This window comes from Lepus europaeus, chromosome 18 (assembly GCF_033115175.1).
Source record: "Lepus europaeus isolate LE1 chromosome 18, mLepTim1.pri, whole genome shotgun sequence".
NCBI classification, from domain to species: domain Eukaryota; kingdom Metazoa; phylum Chordata; class Mammalia; order Lagomorpha; family Leporidae; genus Lepus; species Lepus europaeus.
The window spans coordinates 6,007,393-6,021,684 of record NC_084844.1 but is presented as its reverse complement, the minus strand read 5'-3'; positions in this window follow the sequence as shown (position 1 = coordinate 6,021,684).

The window sequence follows — 14,292 nt, the reverse complement described above, 5'->3', positions numbered from 1 at the left end:
GCACCTCAGGTGTCGCCTCGGCCCCCCTACGTCCAGCTGAGACCAGGTCATTTCTACAGAGCGGCAGCTTACTTGGCTCCTGGTTCTGGAAGATGGGGAGCCCAGAGGCGTGGTGCTGCCACCTGCTCGGCAGCATCGGCAGCAAGCGAGGCCTTTCTTGCCGCACCGTAACACGGCAGAGGGCGTCCCACACTGAGACGGAGCAGGTGCACCAGCTCTGGCCTCTTCCTCTTCTTTCTCTCTCTTTTTAAAAGATTTATTTATTTTTTTGAGAGGCAGAGTTACAGAGATAGAGAGAGAGACAGAGACAGAGAGAGGTCTTCCATCCTCTGGTTCACTCCCCAAATGGCCACAACAGCCAGGGCTGGGAGCCAGGAGCCTCCTCCAGGTCCCCCACATGGTGCAGGGGCCCAAGCACTTGGGCCATCCTCCACTGCTTTCCCAGACTATGAGCAGTGAGCTGGATCAGAAGAAGAGCAGCCGGGACTCGAACTGGCGCCCATATGGGATGCTGGTGCCACAGTTGGAGGCCCAACCAACTAATCCACAGCTCTAGCCCTTCTTCCTCATCTTTCAAAGCCACTGACACCCACCCTCATGACCTCTCCCAACCCTAATCACCCCAAAGACCCCACCTCCAAATGCCATCGGCAGGGGTGTGTGAGTTGGGGATGAAGTTTCCAACAGGTGAACTCAGGGGAGACCCACTCGGACCGTGGCGTGGGCCGACATAGCAGGCAGGCTGGTCGGACACAAGGCAGCCGTGGGGTTCCAGCTGTGGCTCCCAGGTCTCTGCAGGGAGCCCTGCGACCCCTGACTCTGCAAGGTAGGTGTGATGGAGACAGGGAGACAGGCATCTTGGGAAATCCTGCAGAATCTGGCCCGGGGAGAAGCCCCCCAGGAAGCAAGACCACATTTTCTAAACTTTGACCCCTTAGCGGGCTGGGCTGAAGATACGCTAACAGGAACCACAGATGCTCTTTGGCAAGGGGGTGTCCTGCTGATCTCGCCTCGCCTCCTCTGGGCCTGGTCGGGGGCTTCCTGGAGGAGGGGAGGAGTGAGCTGCTCAGCCCACCTGGATCGAACTCCTGCTTTCGCACAGCCCTGTTGGCGCAGACAGCAGGGGGCGCTGCAGGACCGGCTGCACCACAGAGGGCCAGGCTCTAAGCCGGATTTACAAGATCAAGTTCTTGTGCTGAAGCCTGGTCTGTCCTGGGAGCCAGGTCAGCGGGGAGTCCCTGGGTGGGAGGGCTCAGCTGTTCCCCAGAGCCACGTCACCCGCCCACTAGGGTTGGCCAGCGCAGGATGCCGCATTCTGCAGTTTCCAGAGCGCATCCGGGCAAAGCGCGGTGTGGGGGCCTTTCGTCACCTGCCTCTCTCCATCCCTCTATGGCAGGAGTCAGTGAGCCCCTCCTCCTGCCCTGCCCACTGTGGGGAGCTGGGCCTGCTTGGGGGCAGACCCCGGGGCCTCAGTCAGTGTGTCTGGGGCAGCTGGGGCCCTGCCTGCTCCACCCCAGTGCAGCTCCACCAGGATCCGACGTCCCCCCAGCAGCGGCTCCTGTCCCTGGCAGCCCCTTGGGCATCCAGCCCAAGGGAGAGGGGCGGGGCAGGTGAGTCAGGAGCAGAGCAGGAAGGGGACCTGGGGCTCCATCCCTTGTCTGCCACACTTGTTCCTAGAGGGGTCCCCGGAGCCACGCCGAGCCCCTCCCTCTTGCCACAAAGCAGAAGGGCGGGTCTTTGGGCTTCTACCTTTACCTCCTGCCCCAGCCTGCAGTCCCCAACTCCCCCGCCCCCGGAGGGCCATGCTGTGCTCTGGGGCTCTTGGGCAGATGGGCCCAAGCGGAGAGGTGCCGTGGCCAGAGAGGGCGGGAAGGGATCCAGTGTCACCACAAGGTGCCCACCCCCTGTGTCTGAACCTGCCCCAAGACTTTTCTTTTTTTCTTTTTTTTTTTTTAAGATTTATTTGAAAGGCAGAGTATCAGAGAGATTTTCCATCCACTGGTTTACTTCCCCCACATGACTGCAACACCCAGGACTGGGCCAGGCTGAAGCCAGGAGCCCAGAACTCCATCTGGGTCTCCCACGTGGGTGGCAAGGCCCAAGCCCTTGGCTCACCATTCACTGTCTTTCCAGGCACATCAGCAAGGAAGCCAGATCAGCGTGAAGCAACCAGGACTCGAACCGGCACTCTGATGTGGATGCTGGCACCAGGGTGGCAGCGTAACCTGTCACGTCACAGGGCTGCCCTCCCCCCGCCCCCACAGGGGACAGAATGAGCACCTGCCAGGCCACCCCTCCCTCCTCTTGAGAGGAGCGCTGGGCCTTTGGCTCCTCCTGGAGAAAGCGGGAGGAGGCCTGGATTCGCGGGTGCCTGCCTTGAGATTGGAGCTCAGAGGCACACGAGTGCCCGCCCCTTCCCCGTTCCCTCCTGCTGGGCAGAGAGGGTGGCCGGGCGGGCAGGCTGTGAGGGCACCCTGAGTCCCCTCCCACAGGCCAGCCCATCATCTTCCCGGCCTGGTGCGGGGGCCCCTCCCGCCTATCCGATCTCCTTGCCGGCTGCCGGGGGGCCAGGGTTAATTACGCCTGGGTGGTTCCTTCCCGGACTCCTCGGGAGGTATATTTAGCAGGCAGGGCGGGCGGGTGGAGGCCACCACGGAGACGCCCTGGCACTACCCCAACAGCTGCTGGCGCTGGGAGGGGCGGGGTGGCTCTGAGTGCAAGGCCATGGCCTCGGAGAGCTGCTCGGCCCCCGGGTGGGGGGTGCTCTTTGTCCATGGGAGAAGGACCGGGGGTCGGGGTCTCTCAGGGGTGTGTGGGGATTAGGGGGAAGGGGCTGGGGACAGAGAGCATCACCGTGAAGGCTGCTGGACAGGGGTGACTGGACGTACTCCTGCCACCTACTGTACGGCTGAGACCGGGCCTGGGGACGCGGTGGCGTAGAGCGTTGGGGCAGGAAGGGTCCTGCGGGTGCAGGTGCACCTGTTCTCAGAGCTGTGTTTCCTCTTTGTGGTGGCTGCCAGCTCCAGGGAGGTGGCTGGGGACAAGGGCAGAGGGTTTTCCTCATGAGGGTCTTCCAAGGGCCCCACCCTGCACCATGCAGATGAGGGCTCATGGACGAAGCCTGCAAACCGCCTTAACCCCATTCCTGCCGGTCACCAAGACCTCTGTATCTAGTGCACGTGGGTGTGCCTGCGTCTTGTTGCATGTATGTCCACACGTGTGTGTGTGCACATGTGTGTCTGGTGTGCATGTGTGACTGCATGTGTGTGCACACCTGTGTCTGGTGTGTTATCAGCAGTGTCTGCACCCTTACGGGACTCACAGATGATCATCAGCCCACAGGTCGGCCCTCAGGGTGGAGATGGAGGGCCTGGCCCTGGTGAGTGGGGCAGGTGGGCCTGGCCCAGGGGAGCCCCTGGCTTGTCCTGAAACGCTTGCCCCCGGCTCTGTGGACTTCCAGCCACACGGCTGAGCCTTGGGTGCCTGCACCTCCAGGGGGCTCCTCCTGGCAACACAGAGAGGCGGGGTTTTCCAGGTGAGGCCCTTCCAGGTATCACCTCGGTTCCTTGTCTGTAAAACCTGGGATCCACGGTCCCTTCCACTTCCCACGTTCTCTGCTCCTAGTGAGGAAGGGGGCGGGGCACCCAGCAGGACCGGGCCAGGCCACGTCCTTCAAGCATGTCCAATGAGCAAGCCACTGGCTCAGTATTTTTTTTAAAGATTCATTTACCTACTTGAGAGTCATAGTAACCGAGAAACAGAGAGAGAGACAGAGGGAGAGAGAGAGGTCTTCCATTCGCTGGTTCACTCCCCAAATGGCTGGAACAGACAGAGCTGCACTGATCTGAAGCCAGGAACCAGGAGCTTCCTCCGGGTCTCCCACGTGGGTACAGGAGCCCCAAAGACAGGCCATCTTCCACTGCTTACCTAGGCCACAGCAGAGAGCTGGATTGGAAGTGGAGCAGCTGGGACTCGAACTGCTGCCCATATGGGATGCCGGTGCTGCAGGTGGATGCTAAGACCTACCACGCCACAGCGCCAGCCCTGGCTCAGGTTTTTCTAGTCCCCAGCTCCTAAAATCCCCCAGACTAACCCTAGCAGGCGAGGATTCATGCTACGCCCACTTTATAGAGGGGCATACTAAGGGCCCAAAGATTTAAACCCCAGCAATATAACCAGTTCGCAGGGGAGGCAGGACTCGAATCCAGGTCTGTCCATCTCTGAATTCTGTGCAGGGAGCCTTAGTGGCAAAGGCACAGGGAGAAACGAGGCGCGGGCTGTGCGCCACGTGTCCAAGCACACAGGAGCACCCCTGCCTTGATTCTACACAACGACGGACCTGGCAGGTGGCAGGGGCTGCCGGTCCGGAGATGGAGCCGAGAGAGTGAGCTGGAGGAGAAATGGGCACGTCCCCTGGGGCCCTGGGGCACTTCTGGAAAGCAGGACGAGGACTGGAGGCAGAGGGGATCACTGTCCACCCCGAGTCCACGGGGGTATCGCACCCTGGGACTCCACCACTCTGCTCATGACAGCGCCACGTCCACGGGGCTCAGACCTGGGGCCCAGGATTTCCGAAGCGCCCTAGGAGTGGTATGAGGGGAGTAGGGTGACTGGGGACAGCACCCTCCCCGCCCCTTCCCCACCCCCCTTGCCTACTCTACTTGTGCAGGACTCCGCGGCCACGCTGACCGCTGTCCATGACACAGCGGCCTGCAGCGAGTCTGGGGGTGACAAGGAAGCCCAGGCCACTCCCCTTCTCTGACGCCCCCTCTGGTACAGACCTCAAACCTCCGCACATCACCCCGGCTCTGCACTCTCACCCAGTGCTCCAAGTTCCCTAACTCCACAAGCAAAGCAAAGGTTATTTATAGGGGCAGGGAGGGGGTGCAGCCACAGGGGCGTGGGCCGCCAGCAACCCTGGCTGTGGTGATGCAGACTCCCCTGGGTGCTGCTGGTCAGCTGGGTGTCTGGGACTCCTTCCGTGGTCCTGTGGAGAGAAAGAAGCAGAAGAAACCACCTCTCAAAATGGCCGCTTGGTCACGGCCCCACCCCTTCCTGCCTCGGTTTCCCCTAGGATCGCAGTGTGGAAGGGCCGCACCTGCACGGCAGACAGAGCAGCAGGTGTGGCTGTTGACTTTTCCAAGTGTGGTTTCTGTTTCCTGCTAACACCTCGGGCCACATGGCGGGGGTGTGGCCACAGCTGATAGGAGCCAGGATGCTCCATCAGCCTCCCCTTACATCACCGGTCAGCAGAGTCCAGGGAGGGAGGGGACTGGCCCTCAGCACCCCTGCTTCTCTCGCTGCCGGAGGCCGCGTGGACAGGGTCCCCACACACCTCCTCTGAGCGTCCCGCGGCTCTGCCTCCTCCCTTCCTGTTTTCTCCAGTGCGGGTGGGGGTGCGGTGGGGTCCTGGGCTAAGCAGCCAAGGCAGAAACAACAGCGTGTGTGGGGCAGGAGGAGAGAGCGAAACACAGACCCCCCCTTCCATCAAGCGCTCCTTGGGGTTTCCTTCTCCCCAATTTCAGGATAGAAAATTCACTCCCACTACGGCTCTCAGCAGCTCGGCATATGACGGTGGTTTCTTTCCCCCTCTCTCTCGGTAAATGAGAATTTTCGCCGGCGCCCACACTCCTGCTCCCGCATCCGGGACCTGAGCGCAGGCACCACAGGGCCATGGCCGCTCTCACCGTGGCCACGGCTCCAAGACGGCTCCAGAGACGCCGCCGGGGTAACTTGTGTCACAGTATATTGCTAGGACTGTTCTGGTGGATTTCTAGTCTCTTCCTATACCTAATTTAGAAACTGAACTTTTTAATAAGTGTGTATGTGGGGCCGGCGTGGAGGTGCAGCGGGTTAAGCTGTAGTCAAAGACTCCGGATCCCATATGGGTGCCGATTTGAGTCCTGGCTGCTCCACTTCTGATCCAGCTCTCTGCTAATGTGCCTGGGAAGGCAGTGGAAGATGGTCCGAGTCTGTGGGCCCCTGCACCTACGTGGGAGACCCGGATGGAGTTCCAGGCTCCTGGCTTCAGCCTGGACTAGCCCCAGCCATTTGGGGAGTGAACCAGTAGAAGAAAGACCGATCTCTCTCTCTCTCTCTCTCTCTCTCTCTCTCTCTCTGCAACTCTTCCTTTTAAATAAACAAATATTTTTAGAAGGTGTGTATGTGTGGGAAGAAACACAGTGGCTATAATACAGGTTCAGCCCTTTCTGGTGTCAGGCAGAGGTCGGGGGATGTGGGGTTGGGAGGGAGAAGCCGAGGGCTCAGGGGAGCGAATGCCCAACAGTGCACTCACAAGACAAAGCTCTCCTTTGGCAGAGTACTTGGTGCCAAACCAGAGCAGGCAGAGGCACACTTGGTTGTTATTAAGGAACCAGCAGTGGATTATTGGTGCCTATGGGGTTGGGGGAGCCTTGCTCCTGGGCCTTCATCCTGCCCCAGGATTGCAGCCCTAGGTCGCCGCCTCTCTCCTCCAGGCTGGTCCCGCCCTCTCTTGGTGCCAGAATCCTTCCCCCTCCCCCATGCAGGCCTGGCCCAGTCACTGCGGGCAGCCCTCCTCTGCTCCAGGAGGAATCCTGACACCCGGCATAGCCAGCCTGGGGGGCTTCCTGCTCCCAGCCTCTCAGCACCGTCTCAGCAGCCGATCCCCGCACCCGCACCCCACCAGCCGTGCCCCAGCCAAGCTGTGGGGTTCACCATCGGACTCCGTGCACCCGCTCAGGGACTGACAAGTGGCCGCTGCCATCCACGGCCCTGATACAAATGGGCAGGCATAGCAGGTACGACACTGGCATCCCCTATGAGCGCCTGGGAAAGCTGTGGAAGACGGCCCAGGTGCTCAGGCCCCCACCACTCATGTGGGAGAGCTGGGTAGAATTCCGGCTCCTACCTTCAGCCTGGGCCGGCCCCAGCCACAGCAGCCATCTAGGGAGTGAACCAGCGGGTAGAAGATTCTCTCTCTCTCTCTCTCTCTCTGTCTCTCTCTGTCTCTCTCTCTCTAGCTCTGCCTTTCAAATAAATAAATTATTTTTTTAAAAAAGCAGGAAGGCTATTTTGCAAGGCCCGAGACAGGCAGGCCCACCCAGGCACACGTGCCTCACCGCCCTGGCTGAGTCGAACCCCACCCTGCTGGCCTTGCTCTCAGAATCTCGAGGGTCTCCTAGGCCCTCCAACCACCCACACACCGGTGGCCCGCGGACAGCCCTGCCAAACCTCTTGCTGCCCCCAGCCCCGGGGATCCCAGGGGAGGGGAGAGGTGCAAGGCCAGGCAGGTGGCTTCCCCTGGGAACTGGGACTGAGTTGATTGGCTGCAGACAGAGGGAGCCTCTGGACCTCTTCCAGGGCCTGCAACTCACGGCTGATAGCAAAGGCCAGGGCTGAGGGCGAGGGGGCTGGCTCAGCTCCTGCGGGGACAAGCGGGCAGAGGCACCAGTGGCCGTGCTGCTCCGTGGTGCCGCTGGAGGGAGGCCCGGCAGGTAAGGCCGGCGCTGTGCGGCTGCAGGGGAGAGGCGGCGCTGCACTTGGCCTTGCTATAAGGAACAGGCCTGGCAAGGGGTAAGATGCCTGTTAAGGATCAGCTCCTCAGGGAAGCAAGAGGCCAGGCTGAGCGATGGGGCCGGGGGCAGGGGCCAGCAACAGGGTCTTCCTCTCTCTGCGTGCTCTCCAGTGTCCCACGTCAGGGCATCTGTGGGGACAAGGCAGGAGCCAGCCGGGTGACCAAGCGATGGCCAGGGCAAGCCCAGGGACTGCCTATCCAGAGGTCACTGGGCCCAGGTCTGCCTCCTCCCTGGGGGTGTGTCTGTGAGGAGGGGTGAGGCGGGAGAGTGGGAGGTGGGAACTCCAGAGTGCAGGGCTGGGGGTGTCAGGGAGGCAGGCCAGGGCCATTCGTGCGTGAGCTCCGTGACACGGAGCCAGCCGGTGACGCCCTTGTGCACAGCTCTGGGCCTCTGCTCAGGGTCCGGTTCCCTGGGGCTTTAAGAACAAGGAGCCTACAGAGGGTGGCTGGAGACCTCCGGAGCATACGGCAGGAGCTGAGGCCTGGTCGCCCCACCATGGCTGGGGGAACCATGCGGGGCACCGATTTGGCCAGAAGACGAGTCCCCTTAGCCACCTGGGGTCCCAGCCCCCAAAGCCCGAGATGCTGTAGGGAATAGACTTCTTTTTACCAACTTATTTTATTTATTTGAAAGGCAGAGTTACACACACACACACACACGCACGCACACATGCACACACACACGGGGAGGGGGAAGAGGCAGAAAAAGAGAGAGCTTCCATCGGCTGGTCCACTCCCAAATGGCCGCAACAGCCGGGGCTGGGCCAGACCGAAGCCAGGAGCCTCATCCCGGTCTCCCATGTGGGTGACAGGGGCTCGAGCACTTGGGCCATCCTCTGCTGCTTTCCCAGGTGCATTAGCAGGGAGCTGGATTGGAAGTGGAGCAGCCGGGACTCGAACCTGCACAGGAGCATACTTCGACGGCCCCTGGCCTCTGTGCCTGGCCAAGGGGACTCAAGGAGTGTTCCAAGTGGCCGGCGAGTGGATCTTCAAATAGCGCAGGTCCCCGGCAGAGCCTGCCGTGAGCTCACGCAGGGCGGCTTGTCGGGCAGCAGGAAGGGAGCTGGGGATAGGAGTCGCTGCACCATCGGTGGCTTAAAGATGGAGCTGCTTGAAACCCGCCTCCGGGAGCTCCCAGAGACCCCCGGTCAACAGCCAGCAAGCAAACAGGGACCTCCCTCGACAGCTGTAAGGAACAGGCATGGAGGTGGGTTCCTCCCTGGAGTCTCCAGACTGACAGTGCAGCCTCTCAACACCTTGGCCTTGGCCTTGGGATGCTCTAAGCAGAGCCGCTGTGGAGAATGGCCCAGACTCCCATGTGTCTGTGGCCTCACAGGTGCCTGCTGGGTCCGGCTGCGGAAGGGGCGGTGACTTGCTACACAGGCGCCCGCTGGATGAAGGCTCCGGGCTCTGGACGCTGGAACCCAGCAGAGGGAGGAGAAGAGGGCAGCACTGGGGGTGCGGCCTCCCCTGCTCTCTGTCAAGGCCCTCCTCCACACGGAGGCATCTTTTTCTCATCCACACACATTAACCGGAGGCTGGAGCTCCTGCCTGGGGCTGGGAGGTTTGGGCGCAGGCTATTGGTAAAGGGGCCAATTGCAGGTGGGTTTGGCTGTAATTATCCAGTTTCCTCTACATTCGCTTCTCTGCTAACCCTGCCCTGTGTTTCTGCCCGGCTCTGACGCCGTCAGGTCTTCCAGGCCATGGCTAAAGCAGAATGAAGTCCTCTCTAGCAGGTGAGCTGGGCAGGTCTCCCTAAGCTGACCCTCGAACTGCCCTTCCAGGACTTTCTCTCTCCCTCTCTTTCCCCCTCTTCCTCTCCTTCCCTCCCCTGACCTAAATACCTGGGCTTCGTCCTGTGCTAGAGACGGCCCACTGTCTCCCACAGTCCCCACCGCCCACACCCCTTTCACCCTGCAGAGCTGTCCCTAAGGGAGCAGAGACCATATTTCCCAGGTGCCCTTGCGAGGCAGCGTGGTCACGTGATGGGTTCTCACCAATAGGATGGGAGCAGAGCCCCGCTGCTGAGCCAGGGCAGCAAGGAGATGCGCTGCCTCCACGCTTTCCTCCCCTCTGCCAGCTGGAGGCAGGTGACAAGGAGGCCTTGGGGAATGGCAGGGCCCAGAGACAGAGGCGCCCCAGGCTCTGAATCACCGGGTGGAGGAGAGCCACTGGCCAACCAGCCATGTCCACCCTGGGCTGTGTGTAAGGACGAAATCCCTAAGGAGTTTGAAGCAACACAGATGTGGGGGTCTCCTCTCGGCCCCCCTTTCCTAACGCACATCGCTCTCCCGGGTCCTCGCCTAGATCAGGTCACACAGGATGCTGACTTAAGTCCTGGGATGCAGACTCCAAGCCGTCCAGTGCTTCACTCTCCCCGCCTGGCTCCAGCCCGCCTGGGCTTGCGCTGTCTGCTCGCTCCCAGGTCCTGCCGACTCAGCCCGCCCGGGCCATCATCCATCTGCTGCCATGAGCGCCTGGCTCCCGGCAGAGTGCGCGGCTCTTCCTCCAAACACAGGGCTCTTTTTCTCCATGAAGGCGGCACAGCCCTGTGTTTGGAGAAGGGAGCTGCCGGGCAGCCCGGGGCTCCTGGTTACTTTGGGACACAGCCAGCGAGCGCAGGTCTTAGCCCTCCCTCCTGGAGTAAGCACCTCGGGTGGTTGGGGAGGGCGTGGTGAGGGCGAGGATACCAGAAGGAGGTGACAATTCTCTTAGAAAGCAATTAAGCATTTCTCGGTGGCCTTGGGGACGGCCTCAGCTGTGTGTGCTGCCCCCCAGGGAGGCTGAGGAGCAGGGAAAGAGAGCGCCCAGAGCCGGTGCCGTAGGTCCCACCTGCCCACTCACCGCGCAGGGTGCTTCCTCCATGGAGAGGCCTCAAATGCACCTGCTGGGGCCCAAGATGTAGGGAGCCTCTGCCCGCTGCCCCCTTCTGATGGCTGTTGCAGAGGGGAGCAGAGACGCCGGGCTGTGGATGGTGGTTGAGCTGAGAGCATGCTCCCTGTCTCCAGTGTGGCTGGCAGGTGCGAGAGCCCAGCTCCTGCAGGGCTCCTGTGTCCCAGACACTGCAGTCCTCCAAGGGGCTCCAGGAGACCTGGGCCTCAGCAGTTTCCAGTGCAAATTCACTTTGTGTTTGAGCCAGGAAAGAGCGGGCTGCAAACTCCCCAGGGGCCAGGAATCCAGCCAGGGGCTCCACCTGGCTTCCGTCCCATCCCTCTCCTCTGAGGGAGCAAGGCACAGGGGGCAGCACAAAATCAAACTGCAACTGCCCCGGGCTGTCTCCAGGATACCCAGAGACTCCACTTAGCCAGGGTCTGTGTGGGTCCCTGGGCCTCTCCCAGTGCCTCGCTGCTCACACTAACGGCCTGAATCCTCCACGCACAGCCAAGGGCGTGAATTGACTTCAGACTCTCGAAGCTCTTCACACTGCCCCCCGGAGTGGCTGTGAGCTGGGAGCTCGAGCAGGGGCTGCAAGGTGCATCTCTCGAGGTTTCTAGGGAGGACTTTCCCAACGTCCCTGTCCTGTTGCGTGGCTCACTGCCCCCCTTACCTCCCCCAGAATCTTCTCCACTCCGTCCACACTCAGCCTGGTTCCTCTCATTTTCTCGCTCACAGCTTAGGACTTGCCTGTTCATCCCCCCCCCCCCCCCAATGGCCATGCTTTCTCAGTCTCACTGGGTCCTTTCCCTGCAAACGTGTTGCAAATGTGTCTGAGCCACTCACGTCTCCCGGGGAACTAGGAAGGCCATATTTGGCAGGTGCAATGCCCAGGCTGCTGGACACCCACAGGGAATGGCAAGGTCTTCCCAGGACTGGCTCCCGGGGCAGACAGAACCTGAGCCTGTGGCCTGTCCCTCCGTGGAGTGACTCAGCGAGAAGCCTGGAAAGAGCCAAGCAACCCTCGTCCTGGGTCTTGCAGAGAGAACAGCAGGCAGTGCACAGCGAGGGCTGGAGCCCACCCCGAGGCCCGGGAGCTGGGAAGATGCTCAGCGTCACCTAGCCCCCCCAGAGAGCCTTTAGACAGTATCTGCTAGATGCAGGACGTCAGTGACCCAGCAGCGCTGCTTCTAGAAAGTACCATCTTGCTACGCTTGCGCATTTGTGACATGGGCTGGGGGGCATTGCTCCTTTATAAAATGACACAGGCTCCCCCACAGGAGATGGGTTCCACACGTGGGGTGTGCCCCTGGGACGGGACACAAAGGCGTCTCAGGTTTGCGGAACACGGGATGGAAGGAGATTGCACACCTCTGGGAACACCTTGAAGACCTCCTGTCCAGTGGCAGAGAGCAGATCGGCACTGCTGAATTGTGAACAGGGCACAATGTGGGACCTGCTGTCTTCTTCTTACTCCAGGCTCTTACCTCGCACAAAGGTTTTTTTAAGATTTGTTTATTTGAGGGGCCAGCGCTGTGGTGCAGGGGGCTAACGCCCTGGCCTGAAGCGCCGGCATCCCATATGGGCACTGGTTCTAGTCCCGGCTGCTCCACTTCCAATCCAGTTGCTGCTCCACTTCCCAACCAGTTCTCTGCTATGGTCTGGGAAAGCAGTGGAAGATGGCCCAAGTCCTTGGGCCCCTGCACCCACGTGGGAGACCGGAAGAAGCTCTTGGCTCCTGGCTTCAGATCAGCCCAGCTCTGGCCATTGTGGCCATTTGGGAAGTGAACCAGCGGATGGAGGACCTCTCTCTCTCTCTCTCTCTCTCTCTCTCTCTCTCTCTCTCTGCCTCTGCGTAACTCTGCTTTCAAATAAAATAAATAAATATTTTTTCTTTTTTGACAGGCAGAGTGGACAGTGAGAGAGAGAGAGACAGAGAGAAAGGTCTTCCTTTGCCGTTGGTTCACCCTCCAATGGCCGCCGCGGCTGGTGCGCTGCGACCGGCGCACCGCGCTGATCCGATGGCAGGAGCCAGGTGCTTATCCTGGTCTCCCATGGGGTGCAGGGCCCAAGCACTTGGGCCATCCTCCACTGCACTCCCGGACCACAGCAGAGAGCCGGCCTGGAAGAGGGGCAACCAGGACAGAATCCAGTGCCCTGACCGGGACTAGAACCCGGTGTGCCAGCGCTGCAAGGCGGAGGATTAGCCTAGTGAGCCGCGGCGCCGGCCTAAAATAAATAAATCTTTAAAAAACTTATTCAACAGGTGATAAAGTGAGTACACACGCATGCCTGAGCCTGGGTCACCACACGGGGAGAAGCCAATGATGAATGGTCCAGAGCACGCCCCAAAGGAGGAGGCGGGGTGGGGGCGAGCGCTCCCCTGACTGCTGGCCTCTCAATGAGGTGGTGGGTGGAGCCTCTGCAGGCATGAAGCCACCTGGGAATTTTGTGCGAACTCCACAAGTTCCGCACGGAGCTCAACATCCCTATGTTCCTGACATTCCCCTCTCCCTCCCCCTCCAACTGTGGTCCCAGAAGAAGCAGGTGCATGCTGGGAAAGCAGTGTTTGGTTGGCAGGTAGAGGGGTAGCATTACATCGTGGGCTCGCAGGGGCTCCCAGCTCGCAGGCTGCCTGTTCACCCCACGTCAGAACCCTGTCCTAGATGCATCACCAAGCAGAAAAGCAAAACAAAAGGAGAGAAGGACCTGGCGTGGGGCTGGCTGGTTTCAGGTCTCAAGGAGCGAATGCAACAGCAGCTCCCGTTCGGGTAAGACCGGGTGGCAAAGAATGGGTCTGCGTGGACACCCAGGAAGCTGCTTTGGCCGATTACACGGAACACGCATTTGCACTGCACACCTCTGTGTTACTTGAGCATTTTGGAGTGTGTGCACCTGTTCCCTGCTGTGGCAGGCAGTCGGCCCAGCAGGTACTTGAGACGGCCGTGTCTCCCACTGCAGTTCGTGAGTTTGAGTCTTGGCTCTGCTCTGACGCCAGCTTCTGGCCCTGTGCACCATGGGAGACAGCAGTGACGGCTCCGGAGTTGAGTCCCTGCCCCCTTTAGGGAGACCTGGATGGAGGTGCTGGCTCCCAGCTCTTACCTGTCTGTTATGGACATTTGGGGAGTGAGTCAGCAGATGGAGGATTTGTCTCTATCTCTCTGCCTCTCCAACAGACATAGGTAGATAAAAATGCGGTTTGAAATCTGTGCGTCCCAATTCTGTAAAGGAATAAAATGACTCCAGGACTCAAAGATGAGCCATTTTACTTTCACTTCACCTGTCGTATTTTTTAAAAAGATTTATTTATTTATTTGAAAGGTAGAGTTACAGAGAGAGAGAGAGATGGAGAGAGATCTTCCGTCTGCTGGTTCTCTCCACAAATGGCTGCGATGGCTGGGGCTGGCCGGGAGCCTGGAACTTCGTCTGGGTCTCCCATGTGGGTGCTGGGGCCCAAGGGCCTGGACCATCTTCCACAGCTTTCCCAAGTGCATTAGCAGGGAGCTGGGTTGGAAGCAGAGAAACTGGGCCTGGAACCGGCGTCCCTACGGGATGCCAGCACTGCAGACGGCGGCTTTACCCGCTGTGCCACAGCGCCGGCCCCTTTCACCTGTGGCATTTGTGCTGCCACAGTCAGCCTGTGGGAGTCTGTTTCAGAAGATACAGAAGCTCAGAGAGGCCAGGTGACTTCTCAGACGTCACACAGCGAGTGGTGAGTCAAGGCTCACGTCCGGGTTTCCCAGCAGCCCCTCACGTGCCTTTTGCCACCTCCCCCTCCGGCAGGCGGGTCCTGCGGGTTCTGTGACTGCTGTCCTGGCTTCCACCTGGATGCAGCCTGCGGTGTAGACTGGATCATCCGATGC